Below are 22,641 nucleotides of genomic sequence, written 5' to 3' on the forward strand. Positions count from 1 at the left end.
AGTGTCCAGCACCTTCCTCAAATTGGAATAATAAGTGTTATCCCTTTAGTGTCTAACACTTTGTCCAAAATCATGTATGTTCGAGTGGGAATAGTAAATGTCACCCTATTAGTTTCCAGCACTTTAGCCCAATTTGTATTGATTTGGAGTGAGAATAGTAAATGTAACCTCTTTAGTGTCCAACACCTTCCCCAAATTGGTATATATTGGGGTGGGAATAGTACATGTCGCCTCGTTTAATGTCCATTACTTTATTCAAAATTATTTATTCTGGAATGGGCATAGTAAGTGTTATCACTTTGGTGTCTAACAGCTTCCCCAAATTGATTTAGATTGGAGTGGAAATAATATGTGTCACCCCTTAGCAGTGGTGTAACACTAGCCCCCGCAGTTCCCGCGGTGCATGGGGGGGTGAGCCCCAGGGGCTCCCTCTGATAGTGTACACAGGTGATGGGCCCCGGGCCTGAGATCTCCTGGCTGGGTCAGGGTCTTGAGAGCCCCCCTCCATGTTTTTTGCAGGTGGGCTCCCTCAAGTTTTGTTATGCCATTGACCTTTAGTGTCTAACTCCTTCTACTGAATTGATATAAATTGGATTGGGAATAGTAAATGTCACCCCCTTAGTGCCCAGCACCTTTCTCAAATTGGTTTAGATTGCAGTGAAAATAGTACATGTTATTCCTTTAGTGTCCAACACTTTCTCCAAAATTGTGTATGTTCAAATGGGAATTGTAAATGTCACCTCAATAGTGGCCAACACCTTCCCCAATTTGGTATAAATTGGAGTGAGTATAGTAAATGTTACCCCATTAGTGTCCAACAGTTTCTTTAAAACTTTGAAGTGTTATTATCTAATGTAATCATTTTAGTTTGAAATTCTCATTTAAATAGCTTTTCTATATATGTAGTAGGAGTAGTTTATGTTTTCATTATTGTTTTGTGTTTAGAAAGAAAAGTGAGCAGTAGTACATTTGTAATAAATACCATTATTAATGACATATTTCCATAGAATAAAGACATTAACATATTTTGTAAATTTGTATCACTTTTTTCAAAGTTTATTATAATATTTTGTTTTACATTTTTAAACATATATTTTAAAGTAAAAATAAACATTTATACATTGATATATAAATAACTGTTAATACATTTTTATTCTTAAATTAATAATGTTAATCATATTTATATAGTATTGTATGTTTCATTTAGTGGCCATTTTTTACCCGCTACCTTCTAGTTTGTAGTCTATTGGTGTCATGCTTAGTCTATTTTCCTGGATCCAGATTGCAGTAAGATGCTGCTGTTCGTTTGGACAGGAAATTCCTTTTTAAAGACCTTTTAGTGTTTTGAGGGTAGTGGATAAGTGGGGGAGGGGGTCTAAAGGTTAATTATAGTATTGTTTGTGGAATTTATGTACATTTAGGGACCGTCGGTCGGAGCCGTTCCGACAGTATCGTAATCTGCTGGTTGGATTTCTTTCCACCCGCCTCATTACAATAGAGATGATCGTAAAGGAATCTGACTAGTCATTCTGACTGGCTTCTGACGGGCTCGGTGAGCCCGCCTGCCAGTCGGAATGCTGTCAGTAATCTCCAGGGCGGCTCCTTCCGCCTGAGGGATTAGGATGTTTGATTTTGACATCCTTTCATTGCTGGTCTTTCTGACACAGAAAGGCTGTCAGAACTCGACTTTGGGGGCCCCCATGGGTGTACGGCCTCCGGTTGTAGACCGAGGGGGCACCTAAGGTACCCCCCTGTTGATCCCTGCACCCCACGGCAGGCCCCTTGAAGAGTCTGCCACGGGATGCAGGGATGAACTGCACCTCCTATTTTACAATGGGAGCATGTACTCCGGCTGGAATACATGCTCCCATTATAAAGTATAGGCATGCGACTGAACAGTGTTTGGTCGCATCATAATTGGTCGGTAGGGACCACCGACCGGGTGTCAGTCAGTCCCATGACCAAGACGATGTTGGGTGGAGGATTCTCTGTCCGATATCGTAATAGGGCCCTTAGTTGTATTAATTGTGTAGTTTTGCACTAGTGTGTAGGTTTGCTATTTTGCACACAGTTTTACTAATGTCTTTATAGGTTATGTTATGCTGTGTTTTATTATTTGCTTTATGATGCTTAAGGGTAATGAATATGTACTTTTGGGAATGAAATTTTTTTTTGCGGGTCGGTGTTTTTTTTATTTTGCAGGTTTTTCTCTACAAACGTGTGCTATGGCCATTAGGATATACCATTTTTTTATATATATATAGTACATTCCTTTTGGTTTATAATAAACCAATATTTTTTACTTTTATTTCCTTTTTTGGGAGTTTTCAAGGAGGGTTACATTTTTTAAGCATTTTCTAGGGTTTATTGTGGTTCGTCAATGCTTTGGATTTCTTCGAGGGGTCTCTACTGGATTGGTTTTATTTTTGCATTTTACGTGGGATTTTGGGGTAATATTTAAAAAAATTCCTTCTTTGTTGTATATGAAGAGTTTGATTTTAAAAAGGTAGCATTCTTTTGGTTTGTTTGATAAGTTTAGGTGGAATTTGGGTTACAGATTACTCCATTCATAGTTGTTGGTAGCTGTTCTCTTTTTGCAATGCTTCTATACATTTTTAGAATATAGGTTTGGTTCTGCCTAATGTGGATTGGAAGGCATTGTGCCATCATTCCACATTGTTGCTTGTTTTGTCTTCCTGAGACAAGGTGCTGTCATAGACATCCCACCATAGTATTTGGAATTTGGGTTGACATCTGTGTCTGGAACAAAGCAGTCTACCATCCCAAATATCTTTAAAACAATCCATTAGCGGGCTTAGCTTGTGTTCATTTTGTTGGTAGAAAGGGCTTTCTATTAGTAAATTGTAGTGGTTAGCTACCTCTGTGACAGGGACATAGGCTAGTGCTATCATATATTTTTATTTTAAAGTTATATTGACTGTTTAAGTATATTCTACAATTAGTGCAGATTATTGGTGTCTCAATATGCTTTGAAAGAAATGGTAATAAAGGCCTTGTATGGCTGTGTGGTGGTAAGGTTTTAAAATGGTTTGACTCATGGCATGTTCAAAGTCTATGATTATTGTTTGTGGTTAGTAGTTATTTGATGTATATTGATTGTGGCTTAAGAGTTCTCAGAAAATGCTACTTTGCTTATTTGGTAGTGGGGCATATATAAAAGAGATGTTTGTGCTTTGATATTCACCATGGGCCCGATTCACAGAACTAACTTAAGACAAAATCCTAAACTTACTACCATTTTGGTATTCACAGAAGGCACTTACTCATTTTGGTATTCACAGAAAGCACTTACTCATTTCGGTATTCACAGAAGTTAGGAGTCCTAACTTTAGGACTCCTAAATGCCTTCTGTGAATACCGAAAGTCTTAAAGTTACGATTGTTCTCAGTTTAGGAGTAGTAAAGTTAGGACTCCTAACTTTACTACTCCTAAACTGAGAAAAATCCTAACTTTAAGACTTTCGGTATTCACAGAAGGCATCTAAGGGTCCTAAAGTTAGGAGTTCTAACTTTGCTACTCCTAAACTGAGAAAAATTCTAATTTTAAGTCTTTTGTATGTCACCTCATTAGTCCCCAACACCTTCCCCACAATGGAATAGATTAGAGTGGGTATAGTAAATGTTACCCATTTGTTGTCCAACACCTTCCCCAAATTGGTATATATTGGAATGGGGAAAGTGAATGTCAACCCCTTTTGTGTCCAACACCTTATCCAGATTTGTATAGACTTGAGTGGGATTAGTAAATGTTCCCCTTTAATGTACAACACCTTCCTCAAATTGGCTTAGATTGGAGTTGGAATAGTATGTATCACCCCTTTAGCTGTGGCATAACAATAGCCCCTGCAGCCCCCATGATGTGGGGGGTGAGCTCCAGGATGCTCCCTCCAGCACTATGCATGGGCCCCTGACCTGAGAGCACCCGATTGGCTCTGGAGTGTGGGAGGCCCTCCATGTACTTTGCAAGGAGGCCCCATCAAGTTTTGTTCCACCACTGCCCTTTAGTGTCCAACACCTTCCTCGAATTGGTTTAGATTGGAGTGGGAATAGTACATGTTATCCTTTTAGGGTCTAACACTTTCTCCAAAACCGTGTATGTTTGAGTGGGAACAGTAAATGTCACCCATTTAGTGTCCAACACCTTCCCCAAATTGGTATATATTGGAGTGGGAAAAGTAAATGTCACTGCCTTAGTGTCCAGCACCTTCCTCAAATTGGAATAATAAGTGTTATCCCTTTAGTGTCTAACACTTTGTCCAAAATCATGTATGTTCGAGTGGGAATAGTAAATGTCACCCTATTAGTTTCCAGCACTTTAGCCCAATTTGTATTGATTTGGAGTGAGAATAGTAAATGTAACCTCTTTAGTGTCCAACACCTTCCCCAAATTGGTATATATTGGGGTGGGAATAGTACATGTCGCCTCGTTTAATGTCCATTACTTTATTCAAAATTATTTATTCTGGAATGGGCATAGTAAGTGTTATCACTTTGGTGTCTAACAGCTTCCCCAAATTGATTTAGATTGGAGTGGAAATAATATGTGTCACCCCTTAGCAGTGGTGTAACACTAGCCCCCGCAGTTCCCGCGGTGCATGGGGGGGTGAGCCCCAGGGGCTCCCTCTGATAGTGTACACAGGTGATGGGCCCCGGGCCTGAGATCTCCTGGCTGGGTCCGGGTCTTGAGGGCCCCCCTCCATGTTTTTTGCAGGTGGGCTCCCTCAAGTTTTGTTATGCCATTGACCTTTAGTGTCTAACTCCTTCTACTGAATTGATATAAATTGGATTGGGAATAGTAAATGTCACCCCCTTAGTGCCCAGCACCTTTCTCAAATTGGTTTAGATTGCAGTGAAAATAGTACATGTTATTCCTTTAGTGTCCAACACTTTCTCCAAAATTGTGTATGTTCAAATGGGAATTGTAAATGTCACCTCAATAGTGGCCAACACCTTCCCCAATTTGGTATAAATTGGAGTGAGTATAGTAAATGTTACCCCATTAGTGTCCAACAGTTTCTTTAAAACTTTGAAGTGTTATTATCTAATGTAATCATTTTAGTTGGAAATTCTCATTTAAATAGCTTTTCTATATATGTAGTAGGAGTAGTTTATGTTTTCATTATTGTTTTGTGTTTAGAAAGAAAAGTGAGCAGTAGTACATTTGTAATAAATACCATTATTAATGACATATTTCCATAGAATAAAGACATTAACATATTTTGTAAATTTGTATCACTTTTTTCAAAGTTTATTATAATATTTTGTTTTACATTTTTAAACATATATTTTAAAGTAAAAATAAACATTTATACATTGATATATAAATAACTGTTAATACATTTTTATTCTTAAATTAATAATGTTAATCATATTTATATAGTATTGTATGTTTCATTTAGTGGCCATTTTTTACCCGCTACCTTCTAGTTTGTAGTCTATTGGTGTCATGCTTAGTCTATTTTCCTGGATCCAGATTGCAGTAAGATGCTGCTGTTCGTTTGGACAGGAAATTCCTTTTTAAAGACCTTTTAGTGTTTTGAGGGTAGTGGATAAGTGGGGGAGGGGGTCTAAAGGTTAATTATAGTATTGTTTGTGGAATTTATGTACATTTAGGGACCGTCGGTCGGAGCCGTTCCGACAGTATCGTAATCTGCTGGTTGGATTTCTTTCCACCCGCCTCATTACAATAGAGATGATCGTAAAGGAATCTGACTAGTCATTCTGACTGGCTTCTGACGGGCTCGGTGAGCCCGCCTGCCAGTCGGAATGCTGTCAGTAATCTCCAGGGCGGCTCCTTCCGCCCGAGGGATTAGGATGTTTGATTTTGACATCCTTTCATTGCTGGTCTTTCTGACACAGAAAGGCTGTCAGAACTCGACTTTGGGGGCCCCCATGGGTGTACGGCCTCCGGTTGTAGACCGAGGGGGCACCTAAGGTACCCCCCTGTTGATCCCTGCACCCCACGGCAGGCCCCTTGAAGAGTCTGCCACGGGATGCAGGGATGAACTGCACCTCCTATTTTACAATGGGAGCATGTACTCCGGCTGGAATACATGCTCCCATTATAAAGTATAGGCATGCGACTGAACAGTGTTTGGTCGCATCATAATTGGTCGGTAGGGACCACCGGCCGGGTGTCAGTCAGTCCCATGACCAAGACGATGTTGGGTGGAGGATTCTCTGTCCGATATCGTAATAGGGCCCTTAGTAGTATTAATTGTGTAGTTTTGCACTAGTGTGTAGGTTTGCTATTTTGCACACAGTTTTACTAATGTCTTTATAGGTTATGTTATGCTGTGTTTTATTATTTGCTTTATGATGCTTAAGGGTAATGAATATGTACTTTTGGGAATGAAATTTTTTTTTGCGGGTCGGTGTTTTTTTTATTTTGCAGGTTTTTCTCTACAAACGTGTGCTATGGCCATTAGGATATACCATTTTTTTATATATATATAGTACATTCCTTTTGGTTTATAATAAACCAATATTTTTTACTTTTATTTCCTTTTTTGGGAGTTTTCAAGGAGGGTTACTTTTTTTAAGCATTTTCTAGGGTTTATTGTGGTTCGTCAATGCTTTGGATTTCTTCGAGGGGTCTCTACTGGATTGGTTTTATTTTTGCATTTTACGTGGGATTTTGGGGTAATATTTAAAAAAAATCCTTCTTTGTTGTATATGAAGAGTTTGATTTTAAAAAGGTAGCATTCTTTTGGTTTGTTTGATAAGTTTAGGTGCAATTTGGGTTACAGATTACTCCATTCATAGTTGTTGGTAGCTGTTCTCTTTTTGCAATGCTTCTATACATTTTTAGAATATAGGTTTGGTTCTGCCTAATGTGGATTGGAAGGCATTGTGCCATCATTCCACATTGTTGCTTGTTTTGTCTTCCTGAGACAAGGTGCTGTCATAGACATCCCACCATAGTATTTGGAATTTGGGTTGACATCTGTGTCTGGAACAAAGCAGTCTACCATCCCAAATATCTTTAAAACAATCCATTAGCGGGCTTAGCTTGTGTTCATTTTGTTGGTAGAAAGGGCTTTCTATTAGTAAATTGTAGTGGTTAGCTACCTCTGTGACAGGGACATAGGCTAGTGCTATCATATATTTTTATTTTAAAGTTATATTGACTGTTTAAGTATATTCTACAATTAGTGCAGATTATTGGTGTCTCAATATGCTTTGAAAGAAATGGTAATAAAGGCCTTGTATGGCTGTGTGGTGGTAAGGTTTTAAAATGGTTTGACTCATGGCATGTTCAAAGTCTATGATTATTGTTTGTGGTTAGTAGTTATTTGATGTATATTGATTGTGGCTTAAGAGTTCTCAGAAAATGCTACTTTGCTTATTTGGTAGTGGGGCATATATAAAAGAGATGTTTGTGCTTTGATATTCACCATGGGCCCGATTCACAGAACTAACTTAAGACAAAATCCTAAACTTACTACCATTTTGGTATTCACAGAAGGCACTTACTCATTTTGGTATTCACAGAAAGCACTTACTCATTTCGGTATTCACAGAAGTTAGGAGTCCTAACTTTAGGACTCCTAAATGCCTTCTGTGAATACCGAAAGTCTTAAAGTTACGATTGTTCTCAGTTTAGGAGTAGTAAAGTTAGGACTCCTAACTTTACTACTCCTAAACTGAGAAAAATCCTAACTTTAAGACTTTCGGTATTCACAGAAGGCATCTAAGGGTCCTAAAGTTAGGAGTTCTAACTTTGCTACTCCTAAACTGAGAAAAATTCTAATTTTAAGTCTTTTGGTATTCACAGAAGGCATTTAGGAGTCCTAAAGTTAGGACTCCTAACTTCTGTGAATACCGAAATGAGTAAGTGCCTTCTGTGAATACCAAAATGAGTAAGTGCCTTCTGTGAATACCAAAATGGTAGTAAGTTTGGATTTTGTCTTAAGTTAGTTCTGTGAATCGGGCCCCATGTATGGTATATATCTGAGTGAATGGTTTGGGGTACATTTTAAAGGTCCCATCCTTCATCCAGGTTTGACAAATTACTTAGTTTTAGTAAGTTATCTTATGTTGACAATATTAGGTTCCGTCTATCATTCTTTAGGTTGTCATAAAACAGAAAGGGTTCCTCATTATGTATCATTTTTAAGTGTTGAGGTATTTCTATATCTTGGTATCTTCTTGGGGCAGGAGTAGTATCGCTGGTGTCTTTCTTCATTTGTACAATTCAATGTTTAAACTGGATATAGATGGTAGTTGCCTAGTGATGTGTTCAGTGTCTTTAGGGAGTAAATATTTTAGGATTTGGGTTGTGGGCTACTAAGAGCTAGTGCGTGCCTCTCTCACAACCTTTAATACCTCCCTAACTTCAATTTCTGTCACATTTTGGGGAGGTTGTTTTCCTTTACATTAATTACAACATCATCTTTGTAGTGGTCCTCCATGGCATGCATTAGAATATTATTTGGTACATTTCCAATTCACATTTTCCATTTATATTCTTTCTTGTTTGAAAGTGTATCCTAAATGACTTATGGAGTCACTACAATGCCAGTCTGACTTTCATCCGACCGGCACCATGGTGGAAGCAGGACTGCCTGACTAGTAGTCAGCAGTCCTGCTGTGTGCATTTAATGTGTATTTTTTGCATTGTGATGAGTGCGGCAGGCTGCAGCAGATGCCGCAGTACAAAACATACACATCTGACATATCCATGCACTATGTGCCACTTGGTGCCGGGATATGTAGGGGGGCACCATAGGTGCCCCCTCAGGGCCCATATCGGAGGGTCAGGGGAAAGTGGGGCAGTCTACAGGCCCCCAAATCACTTTATGCCTGCCTTTTCATGGCAGATTGACCGCCATGAAACATCTGGCGGAAAGAGACATTGTAATCCCTATGGCAGTGCCTGAGCAGGCACTGCCACTATTGTAGGGATTGCAGTCCCTCCGACAGTATTTCGGATACATGGCGGTCAGTCTCTCCTCCGGCCATCATAATGCGGAAGGCGGTAAACATTTAATGTTTTTTAAGCTATTCTAATACAATGTGTACACCCATTTCAGGCTATAGTTCATATTTGACACGTAAACAAGTGTGACATAACTCACTAGGTACATGCATGTAAGCCTACAGTTACATGCATAAATCTGTACTATGAAGATCATTTTTGACTGCTTGATTCTAAACAACTATACAAATGTAATTATTTTTTTAGCATGGATTTTAGCGTGATCTAATTGGATTAATTTGGTGATATCAGTATGTATCTAGCTGTATGTTTTTAGCCAAAGGTTAACGGTCAAGTACAACCAATCTTTTGCAAATGGCCTTGAAATTGAAGTAGTCTGTTTATTCTTTTATCAGCATGCTTTTACCCACTTGTCACTTTAAATATTGGTACCCATACCGCAGCCGCGTCATATGATCAAGGCCTCTTCATGCTGAAACACGTCATGGCGGAGCGTTGTCAATAAATCAGCAGCACCAGTTAACTGGAGTCCGTGTCCGTTCTTCCAAAAGTAGGGTACTGTGTGAGCGGAGTTACTTGTATATATATATCCACTAACCTCCGAGACTCCATAGTCCAAGCATGATGTACATAATGTAATGAAATAACACGTTGGCTTTTTTATAAAATAATTTTTATAAATATAAAAAAATAGGAAAAACTGAAAAATAGATATAAAAAACGAACATATATGACTATGTAACAGCCATTGAAATAGTGCAGTTGTAATAGGATTATGACAGAGAGGGAAACTGAGGTGTTTTCTATATGTCTATGATTGACTGTACCTTTAAAAATGCTTGACTTGCAATGCGTGTCACTTTGATAAAGGCTCGGACCAGCCGAAATGTGTCAGGACAGACATGGTGACAGAGATTTAAAGAAATAAAACGATTTTTGACTTGCCTGGAGTGCCCACCTCTGCTCTTTATTACAAGAGTGTTCGAAGCATATATATATATATATTCACTTAAAAAACCATAGGTTTCACACATGTTATAGTTAGGTGGATATTTCACTCGTAAAAAAACAATGAAATTCCACCGTTATAGTTAGTTCAGATAACTATAACTCGCGCGCCCGCAATCCTCTGCTCATGACGTCACATATTACATCACTCATGACATGGTCAGTGGCATCACTCTTGACATCACTGATAACATCATCCTTGTGATAGAGTGGCGGTCGCGCGAGTTATAGTTATCTGAACTAACTATAACGGTGGAATTTCATTGGTTTTTTACGAGTGAAATATCCACCTAACTATAACATGTGTAAAACCTATGTTTTTTTAAGTGAACTTGCAAGGTTTTTTAAATGCTAATTCCTAACTATAACGTGTGTGAAACCTATGGTTTTTTCAGTGAATTTGTACAGTTTTTTAAATGCTAAGTTATGTATTATTATTTTTTTTATATATTTATTTTTCAATAAACTACGTTTTTTAATGGTTTTTCACCATGCGCGCACGGTGCGCGCACCCCCGTGATTTAAAAAAAAAATAATTAAATGTTTTTTTCTGCCTTCGGGGTCCTTTAGGGACCCCCTGACAAAGGCTAGGGGGTCAGGAATTCTCTACCCTGCCCCCTTTTCACGTTCGCCACCTTCCTTTTCCACTCTCGCACTGAAAACAAACAAAATGGCGGCCGACACTTCCTGATTTCGACCGATTCGAACGTTGACTTACATGTAACAACCAATCAGAATTACGCTCGCGCACGTTAGGGTGTGCGCACGGTGCGCGCACGGTGCACGGCTATAGATATGTATGTGCTTTTAACTGCAATTTTCTCAGGAACTAATGAACAGATTGACTCCATATATGCAAAAGGCACATCCCTGACCTGAGGACTACCTCTCTGCCAAATTTCAAGTAATTCTGTTCAGCCGTTCGGGCTGTACCTTCGACTAAAGGTCCTATGGGAAAATGCATGGAGAAATGTATTTTGGGACCCCCCTTTTTTCTCGGCCCCCGCTTGACGAATCTCCCCAAGACTTTCAGGGTAGGAGCTGAGCGGAGCGCCCCATTAGTTTTGAAAATTTCGTGAAGATTCGTCAACCGGTGCCAAAGTTATTCAAAATAGAATTTTGAGATTTCCTATGGAAACACGGTCCTAACTATAACTATCTACTGGCGACCGCCAGTAGATAATATATATATATATATATCCAATTATAGGAATACTTCGTTTTTCGAAATAAACATCCAGCACTCCAGAGTCAAAGTTTAGGCACTCGGTCTTTTATTCTCCATGAACGAGGAAAAACATCTACGCGTTTCAGCAGACTCACGCTGCCTTGTTCACGATGTTTGTGCACCATTTTTTTGTCAATAAAGTACCCAACATTTGGTAAGCAACATCAACAAGGGACTTGACACATTACATCATAGTATCTGCTCGGTACATTTCGACGGCCATTTCTTAACATGTACCTTTTCTTTTATTATATTGCACAGCTTATCCATTATCTTATTTTATTTTCCTTTTTGCTATTCCCTAGGAAGTTATATTTGAGAGTATTACTTCTCTAAATATTATGCGGGGAATGAATGGAAAAATAAAGTGCAAATGCAAATAAAGAGTCATATCTGGCAAGTGCCTTAATACATTGTCGTTTAAAGTGCTAGTGCTTACTGTGCAAATTACGCCATAGGTCTGTATTGTAATAAAAACAAACAATTAATGTATGTAACTAGTTATTAAATATCTACTATTTGTGCAAAATCAACATCATTTTCTTATATGCATTCCATACAAGAACTGATTAGTCGATATAATTTATCCTGATGATCATAATTAAGGTGCAAGTGCTTCTGTAAACTTAAACAATTATTTGGATAAAGTGCATATTTGTTCCCTTCAATCCAATACACTTAGATAAAACATTGTTACATATCCATATATATTTGTGAACATTAGGACCAGCGAAAAAATAAACAAACATTCTTTTGCAGAGCAGTCGTTTTGTGTCAGAATCACTACTATATTGACAAATTTTACCATTAAAAACAAAAAAAGGGGCAAAAAGAAAAACCATATCCTTAATGGTTAATCACGTGTGCAGTTTTCTATCACTTATTTTTCTTCAGGTTTCTCAAGACAGACAGGTGTAGAGATCCTCATCCACATTCAACCCTTGTGGCTCTTTACAATTGAATTCTAAAATAAAGTATGTTTCCAATTTTTTTAATTCCTTCTCCCTGTCTCCTCCCCTCTTTCTCCTCGGGACTTCAGCTATACAAGAGTATTGTAAGAATATCGGGTTACTTTGGTGGTGGGTCTCAAAATGACGTGCTATGGGGTATGTTCTGTCTTGATTTACGATCGCACTCCTATGCTGTAGAATACGTTTGAATACAGGGAGAGTTGTACTCCCTATATATATTTTTAGGCAAGGGCATCGTAACAAATAAACAACAAAGCTAGACTTACAGGTCAAAAAACTCTTACTAGTGATTGTTTTATTAAAAAATGTTTTTAGAACAGTGCAATTTACGCCATGTTGGCATGCTTTGCACTTTGGGCATTTTTTAAAACCCGGTTTTTGGTGTAGCCAGGTGGGAGCTTGTCTTTTTACCTCCTGATATTCACTCTTTACAACTAGATCTTTTAATGATTTTGATCTTTTATAGGTGATGTCAGGATGTTTCTTTACCTTAGAACCTAAAACAGGGTCATTTCTCACTAGATGCCAGTGTTTATTTAGAATAGATCTTATTTCTTTATGTTTCTCACTGAACGTTGTTATAAATCTAGAGTTGATACAATTTTTATTTTTATCTTCTTCTCTGTCTGTTTTCCTCTGTTTGGTTCTAGATGGTTCAAATAGGATTTTCTGTCTATCTAAATTCCTTGCTTTGGAAGAGGCCCCCTTGATTACAGTCGGGGAATATCCTCTCTGGATGAATCTGTAAGTCATCTCTTTCTCTATTCTGACATATTCATCCTGGTTGCTACATGCTCTCGTAGCTCTGAAGAACTCTCCAAAGGGGATGCTCCTAATCAATGCAGATGGATGAGCACTCCCCGCATGGAGCACTGTATTTCCGGCAGTAGCCTTACGGAACACTGAAGTCTCCAACTTCCCCCCTACAGGTTTGACCCGAATATCCAAAAAGTCTATAGTAACCCTACTATATTGGCCTACAAACTCTAGATAAATTTAATTCAGATTCAGGTCTTCGATGAACAATGCTATGTCCGTCTCCGTGCCCTGCCACAGCACGAAGACGTCATCGATAAATCTAACCCATAGTAGTATGTGCTCCGACCAGTGTTCCAGCGGACCGCCTCTGAGCACCTGTTCCTCCCACCAGCCAAGATGTAAATTCGCATAACTGGGGGCGAAACAGGTGCCCATCGCAGTCCCTTGCTCCTGCTGGAAGAGTTCCTCATTGAACATGAAAATGTTTTTTGTTAGACACCACTCCATTAGTTCTAAAATCATCTTGTTGTGTTCCAGGAGTCGAATTGGTCTTCTCTTTAGAAAGTATTCAGTTGCTCTTAAACCGTCTATGTGTCTTATGCTGGTATATAATGTTGAGATATCAAGAGTAAATAACACCATGGTCTCTGGATCCCATTTAACATCGTAGATACACTTTAAAAAATCCGTTGAATCTTTAATATATGAAGACAATGTTTTCACAATTGGGTTCAAAAAGTAATCTATATAGCGAGATGCATTTTCAAAAAGGCTCCCACAAGATGAAATAATCGGTCTCCCCGGTGGACTTCTGAGACTCTTGTGCACCTTGGGGAGCATGTAAAATACAGGGATTGTTGGTTTCTCTCTCTTGATAAATTTATATTCATCCCAGCTTAATAAATCTCTCTCTTTCCACTAGTCCAATTTTATGAAGAATAACTCTTTCACTTTTTCATATTCTTTCATATTTATTCGGATGTAACAATTAGTATTTTTCAATTGATGAAGGGCCTCTTTCTTGTACAGTTCCCTTCCCCATAAAACAACATTCCCTCCCTTATCCGAGGGTTTAATCAATACTCCATCTTCTTTTTGGAGTTTATTTACTGTTTTGTGGAAAAGTGCTTTTTGTGGACACATTTTCTTTTTCTTCTGGTTCACCGCAACATATAGTTGTTTCATATCTTTGGTTACATTCTCCCCAAAAATATCAAGGTTGTCTCTCATCGTTTGGGGCAAAAATTTAGATGGCGGTCGAAACGGCGTATAATATATTCACTTAAAAAACCATAGGTTTCACACATGTTATAGTTAGCTGGACATTTCACTCGTAAAAAACCAATGAAATTCCCCCGTTATAGTTAGTGCAGGCAACTATAACTCACGCGACCGCAATCCTCTGCTGATGACGTCAGATATTACATCACTGTATTTAGACACTTATTTACCCATGTCTTCTTCCATTAATCTTTAGCTATTTTTCAGAAAGACACATATGTCATCAGTGATGTAATATCTGACGTCATCAGCAGAGGATTGCGGTCGCGTGAGTTATAGTTGCCTGCACTAACTATAACGGGGGAATTTCATTGGTTTTTTATGAGTGAAATGTCCAGCTAACTATAACATGCGTGAAACCTATGGTTTTTTAAGTGAATTTGCAAGGTTTTTTAAATGCTAATCCGTAACTATAACGTGTGTGAAACCTATGGTTTTTTCAGTGAATTTCAAAGGTTTTTTAAATGCTAATTTATGTATGTATTTTTTATTTTTTTTATGGGATTTTTAGCGTGCGCGCACGGTGCGCAAACCTTGCTTAATTTTCCATTAAAATTTTTTAAAAAAAGGTTTACATGTGTTTTTTCAGCGTGCGCTCACAGTGGGCGCACTCCGCGATTTTTTGAAAATAAATTAAAATCTTTTTTTTGCCCTTGGGGGTCCTTCTGGGACCCCCTGCCAAAGGCTAGGGGATCAGGAACTGACCACCTTGCCCCCTTTTCACGTTCTCCACCTTTGTTTTTCACCCCCTCAGACTGCGAGAGACAAAATGGCGGCTGACACTTCCTGGTTTCGACCGATTCGAATGTTTACCGACATCTAACAACCAATCAGAATTGCGCTCGCGCACGGCAGGGTGCGTGCACCGTGCGCGCACGGTGCGCGCGTATAGATATTTATATGCTTTTAAATGCTATTTTCTCAGGAAATACGGAACAGATTTACACGAGACCTTCAAAAGGCACTTCCTTGACCTTATGGCTACCTCTCTGCCAAATTTCACGTAATTCTGTTCAGCCGTTCGGGCTGTACTTTCGACTAAAGGTCCTATGGAAAAATGCATGGGGAAAACGCGTTTTGGGACCCCCCTTTTTCTCGGCCCCCGCTTGACGAATCACCCGAGACTTTCAGGGTAGGAGCTGAATGGAGCGCCCCATTTGTTTTGAAAGTTTCGCGAGAATTCGTCAACCGGCGCCAAAGTTATTCAAAATAGAATTTTGAGATTTCCTATGGAAACTAGGTTGTAACTATAGCTATCTACTGGCGACTGCCAGTAGATAATATATATATATGTATGTGTTTGTGTGTGCATATCTATATATATACATATTTCAAATCTTGCAAGTGTGGGGTTGCCGGTAACCTGTGCTCAGACCGCCTGTCTTTGACAGCCTTTAATCTAACCGGGACTCGTGTATATATATATATTTTTTTTCACTGAAAAAACCATAGGTTTCAGGCACGTTATAGTTAGAAATTAGCATTTAAAAATCCTTTGAAATTCACTGAAAAAACCATAGGTTTCAGGGATGTTATAGTTAGTTGGAAATTTCACTCATAGAAAACCATAGAAATTCCCCTGTTATAGTTAGTTGAGCTAACTATAACTCGTGTCCCCACAATGCACTGCTGATGACATCATATATTACTCATGATATGGTCAGTGACATCACTGATGACATGACTGATGACATCTCAAAGGACATCACTGATGACATCATCCAGTGAATGTGTGTTTCTATAAAATGTTAAATATGTTTTATATATATATATTCCAAGGTGTATTGAAGAATGAATGGGTGTATAAGAGTCAGGATGGATGATTAAGTAGGTGTGTGACTGACTGTATAAGTGAGTGATTAATTGTGTCTTTCCTAATGCATGTGTTAGCGACTGATACAGATATTCACACAGTTTGGGTTGTCAGTTGGTGTGTAAGCAGTTCCATGGTTTGGTTAGCAATTAAATGAGGATTTATATGAGCTATTGATTGCTTGTCGGAGTACCTGTACGGGTGCCTGAGAGTCTGTGTGGGTGGGTGGGGGTGTGACTCTGTGCATAGATGTGTGAGTGGATAATTCACTGGGTATATGTGTTCAAGTCTGTATCTGTGAAGGTCTGTATGGCTGTTTGAGTGTTTTATGAGTGTCTTGGTGAGTGAATGGATGCCTCAGTGGTACATGTGTGAGTAACTCCATATGTGAAAGGCAGTATATATGAGTGTTGGACTGTATAAATGACTATATGTGAGAGTGAGTGACTGTGAGAGTGCCTGTATGGATCAATGTGCCCTTGTATTAGTTATTGTATTAGAGTGTAAGTATATGTTAGTATATGTTTAAATAAGTGACGTGGTATGTGTATAACTGTACAGGTGAGTAAATGAAAGTGTGATTGATTATTTCCATTACTGACTAGGTGTGTGAATAACTCTATGAATGAGAGGTGGTGTGTGAGTGTCTGAATAGATATGTGACTGTATATGATAATGCTGTATTGATGGCTGACTGTATGTATGAGTGAGTGTATGGGTGAATGAATGGATGTATGTGTAGACCTACAAATTAGTGAGTGGATATGTACTAACTGGTATTGGTGTATTCACGGTTTCGAAAATTATAGTCTGTATTTTAGAGTGGGTGCATCAAGTGTTATATTAGGGTCTGATGAGGTCCATCAGATTTTGACGTGGATGATGTCATCAGTGATATCATTTGAGATGTCATCAGTGATGTCATCAGTGATGTCACTGACCATGTCATGAATGATGTAATATGTGATGTCATCAGCAGTGCATTGCGGGGGCGCGAGTTATAGTTAGCTCAACTAACTATAACAGGGGAATTTCTATGGTTTTCTGTGAGTGAAATGTCCAACTAACTATAACATCCCTGAAACCTATGTTTTTTTCAGTGAATTTCAAAGGTTTTTTAAATGCTCATTTCTAACTATAAGGTGCCTGAAACCTATGGTTTTTTCAGTGAATTTCAAATGTTTTGAAATGCTAATTTCTACCTATAACGTGCCTGAAACCTATGGTTTTTTCAGTGAATTTCAAAGGTTTTTTAAATGCTGATTTCTAATTATAATGCTCATTAAACCTATTTTTTTTCTGTGTTTTTAATTATCATCCCATTCTCAACATTGTGAAAACTGCAAATCTCACCACTCTTCCATCGATACCTTACGCCAACAAAATCGCCACAAACGAGAGCCAAAACTAACGCTAATGAAATGCAAAGTAGGTGTTCCCATGCAAAAAACCATGAAAACACCACTTCCCCATATTTTCAACGACCAGCCAAATCTGCAATGTGATCCAAAAAGCAGGCGATAAGCTGAGTTAGTAGTAAAAAATTGACATCAACCTTTAACTGGTGTAAGGAGCTCGACAATCTACTCCATGAATTGGAACCCAACTCACAGCCACATCTAAAGACCAACACGTGATAGAGCTACTGATCATGCAGCTCCGTCACCCAACGAGGCCACAACACCCATCGTCACCACCAACAGAACCTCCCCCCGGGACCATCCCCCCTACTACCACCGAGGCTGCGCAAAACAGGACAACAGACCTTCCTAAAACGTCATGCCCCTAAGTCACACAATAGCTGAATGTTGGGAGATGTGGCAACCAACTATATATGAAGGAGGCAAGTCACCCATCAATAATAAAGCACATAATGCGAAGTTTAACGCTGATGTGCTGCACAGACCTCACTATGCAAGCACAAACCTCTCCATGTGGAGATATACTATTGATACTTGTAGTGTAGTGCACAGTGGACGCAACCATGTTACCTCAGGCAGTGGGGAAGATCTCGGTCATGTAGCTGTGTTGTCCCCCCCTGGAAGAGGAAGCAGAATGGGCTGCTCCAACGTACGCCACTCCAGTGTAGGAGTATGAATAAATAGGCCAGGTCCTAAGTGTGGTTCACTTGTGGGAAGACCAACAAGTCTGTCAGAGCGGCAGCCCTCACCCTGGCACGTGGCTGCCACCATAAGCGTGGGCCTCCTCGACACAGGCCCCCTGCGAACCCAGCGGCACAGCACCGCAGACTTATGTCTCTCCTGACTACTGCCTTCAATCTAAACTGCAGACAGCAGGGCTCACAATTCAGATGCAGTGGCGATTGCAGATGTCGCAGTCCATTTTGCAAGACACGTTGCTACCAGTGCGGCCCGCACAGACAACGCATCATCGCAGGGTGCGCACACGCTGTGTGCTTCAGGTGCTACTAACTCACTGCACCATAAGTCATCACCACGTGGCCTTATCAAGGCAGAATTCATTAGACAAAACACATTGCTCCCAGTGCGGCCCGCTGGGATCACGTATCATCGCAGGGTGCACACACGCTAAGTACTCCAAGTGCCACTAACTCTGCAGCTCAACTCAACACCACGTGGCTGTGCGCCCATCCTGACCACTGCCTCCCCCTACACTGGGGTTGCACGGTTCACAATTCAAGATTAATAGCGACGCAAATTGTGTAAGAGACTATAATGGGTTAAGAAGACCAAATGCTCCCAATCTGTGCCGCTCAAGTCAACGTCACCTGCCTGTGGGCCTTTGCTGACCGCTGCCTCCAGCCTACACTGTGGAAGACCGGCAACACGTGGTGCCAACTAACCCTGTTCAACACAAGCCGATTCCACATGTGTAACTATGTCCTGAGTCCTGAATGGCAGTGACCACAGCACCAGACTCGCTTCGATCAGTGAGGGGTTTTTGCATATGGAAGGCCGGCGACACGTGGTGCAACTTAACCTGCCCTATGCAGGCCGGTGGGGCCACCAACATATGCACTTGAATGTGGGCCCTTGCTCACCGCTACCTCTGGCCTACACTGTGGAAGACCGGCGACAAATTGTGACACTAACCATCTTCAACACAAGCCGATCTCACATGTGTAACTGTGTCCTGAGTCCTGAATGGGAGTGACCCCAAGTCCGTGGCACCAACCACAGCACCACACTCCCTTCGATCAGTGAGGCATATTTCGATATGCAAGGCCAGCAACACGTAGTCCCACTAACCATCTTTAACACAAGCCGATCCCACATGTGTATCAGTGTCCTGAGTCCTGAATGGCAGTGACCCCAAGTCCGTGGCACCGACCACAGCACCACACTCCCTTTGATCAGTGAGGGGTATTTCCATATGCAACTACAGACTCCAGTAGGCAAGTAACTATCACAGTCCTATTTATTTATTTATTTATTTAAGTAGCTTATACAGCGCGCAGCTACCCCCGAAGGGGTGTCCCGGCGCTAAGACAGAAACTCAAAATCATGAGGGGAGAGTCAGATCGAAAGCAAAAACAGAAGTCATGGTAAGGAGAACAGCCATGTTTTTAATTTGCTACGGAAGATAGATTCAGACGGGCAAAACCTGAGGTCAAGTGGGAGACAGTTCCATAGTTTAGCAGTAATTACGCTGAACCCTCTACCGCCCATTCTGGAGCGTCGAAAGCGAGGTGTAGTCAAGAGGCATAAGTTGTTAGATCTCAGTGATCTGACAGATTGAGATATTGCCACTCGCCTTTTGATGTATCCAGGCCCAAGGCCGTTAATAGCGCAATAGGCGAGGGTGAGGATCTTGAATTGAATGCGGCTTGCAATGGGGAGCCAGTGAAGCTCTTTGCAATAGGAGGCAACCGACTGACGGTAGGGGATATTTCCAATCAGTCTGGCTGCCGCATTCTGCACGATCTGAAGACGAACAATCAGATATTGTGGGGCACCGGCGTATAAGCTGTTGGTGTAATCCAGATGAGATGTAATAAGGGCCTGAGTGATTGTTCTGCGGGCATCTAAAGGAAGATAGGGAAAAATCTTCTTGATCATGCGCAGCTTCGCAAAGCAGGCAGAGGTGACCTTGTTAATTTGCGCTTTACAGGAGAGTGAATCATCAAATTGAAAGCCCAAGTTACGTGCTGATTGGACAGGGGTGGGCGCAGGGTTAAGTACTGTAGGCCACCATAGGCTAGGGGATATTGGAGTTTTCTGATTAAAGAACAGGACTTCTGTCTTATCAGCATTAAGTCTAAGGTGGTTGGTGGTCATCCAGGCACAGATGTTGTCCAGGCATTGGCGGAAGTTGGCAAAGGTGGAGTCCGAGTGGTCTCTAAAAGAGAATATTAGCTGAGTATCATCAGCGTAAGAGACCACTCTGACTCCACAAGACTCCACCACCTCGGCCAGGGGTGCAAGACAAACGTTGAAAAACAGAGGGCTCAGGGCAGAGCCCTGCGGGACACCACACAACAGGGGTTTACCCTCTGATTTGAAAGGCCTGAGCACCACCTTCTGAGTTCTGCCAGTAAGGAAGGACTCAATCCAGGCGAGGGCGGAGCCACCAATTCCGACCTGCTTTAGACGGTTTAAAAGGATTTTATGTGAAACCGTATCAAAAGCGGCGGATAGGTCGAGGAGGACCAGCAAGGCCTCCTCGCCCCTATCCACACACTCACGGATAGTCTCAGACACTTCCAAGAGGGCATTCTCAGTGCTGAAGCCTGCTCTGAAGCCAGATTGGGAGTCGTGCAATAAAGAGTTAGTTTCCAAATATTCTGTTAGTTGCAACTGCACTGCCTTTTCCAGAATTTTTGCGGATTTGGGGAGGAGGGAAATGGGGCGATAGTTGGAGAATTTAGTAGGATCGGCATCCGGCTTTTTCAGAATAGAGACCAACAAAGCTTCCTTCCACATAGTTGGAAAAATGCCATGATGGAGGGAAGCATTCCAAATACAAAGAAAAGGGATAGCCAGTAAGGGGGCCAGTTCACCCATGGTCTTGGCAGGAATAGAGTCGGAAGGAGAGCCAGATCTGCACTGGGTGAGTAACCTAAGTGCGATCTCAAGAGTCAGCTCGTTATAGGACTGTAAAGAAGTGGATTCCGGGGCCATCACAGGGAGGACCAGGGGAGATTCCTCAGTAGGAAACGAGGTGCTAATTTTAGCAATTTTTTCGAGGAAAAAGTCAGACAGTCCATCACATAGAGCCTGGCTAGAGGGGTTCTGCACGGCCCTGGCCGGGGGATTTACAAATTCTTTAACAATATTAAAAAGGGTTTTAGAAGAGTTCTTAGCGTTGGAGATTTGTAGTGAGAAGTAGTCTCTCATGGTAGCTTTTTTTAGTTTGAGAAATTTTTTCAGAGAGGATTTGTAAATTGCTCTGGATTCGGGATCATAGTTCTGCCGCCACTTGCGTTCGAGAAGTTTGCAGCGACTTTTTTCCTCACGGAGGGTTAGAGAGAACCAAGGGGCAGAGGGGCGTGTTCTAGCAGAGGTGATGGGTTTGAGAGGGGCGATGGAATCGATGGCAAGGAGCAGAGCGGAGTTGAGTCTGAACACATTAGCATCAATATCACTAGACAGAGGGTCCGGCTGATAGTTGAATAAGGGGTCTAAGGTTGCACAGGTAACTTTATGCCACTTTCTTCCCAGCTCTTTCCTAAGGACAGTAGGGGTGGGTCTCGAGTTTAACTCTAGGTCGAAAGGGACAAGATGGTGGTCAGACCAGGTGAGAGGGAGAGAAGGAAAAACTGTGATGTTCGAGGAATTAGCAAAGATAAGATCAAGAGTATGCCCAGCTATATGTGTGGGGCCCTTGACTAATTGAAACAAATTCAGACTCTGCATCGATTCCAGCAAGTTGTTAGCTTTCGAGCAGAGAGGGTTGTCCACATGGAGGTTGAAATCTCCAAGCACCAAAAAATATTGGTGCTTAAGGGAGAGATCAGCCACCAGGTGGATGAATGCCGTTAGAGAAAGAGACGAGGCAGTAGGAGGGTTATAGACTAATATACCCGCCAATACTACTGCTGCGGCATCCGAGATAGTGAAGTACATAGCTTCAATCATCCCGATATTCGTCATTTTGGTGATAGACAGATTGAGGTGGGATTTTAGAATAATGGCAAGACCACCACCTAGTTTGCCCCCTGCACGATTAATGCCCTTTAAAAGATAGCCCGGAGGGGTAGCTAGATGGATATCAGGGGTAGAGGTATCTCTGAGCCAAGACTCAGTAAGGAACAGGATATCCCAGGCATCCAAAACTATTGACGTCCAGATCTCGTTGGAATGGCGGGGCAAGGAGCGACAATTAATCAGACCAGCTTTCAGCGTCAGAGGATGGAACAGACGTTTCGGCAGGCTGAGGCAGGGAGAGGGGCGAAGGCTCCAAGGCGAGAGGGTAAAATTACATTGGAGGCAGTGAAAAGGAGCATCCTCCAGGCAACAGGGACTACAACATGTAGTGGAGGGGCAAATAGTGGGTTTTAGTAAGAGGAGCTGGGATCTGGTCCAGCAGGTGTTGTAAATTAAAGCAGAATGTGATTAAGCATTTACTGAAAACATTAATGCTTCCCCTTTTATCGTGTTTTCCTCCTTATGTTGGCCGAAGTCCGGACTCCATTTTGT

This window comes from Triturus cristatus, chromosome 6 (assembly GCF_964204655.1).
Source record: "Triturus cristatus chromosome 6, aTriCri1.1, whole genome shotgun sequence".
Lineage (NCBI taxonomy): Eukaryota > Metazoa > Chordata > Amphibia > Caudata > Salamandridae > Triturus > Triturus cristatus.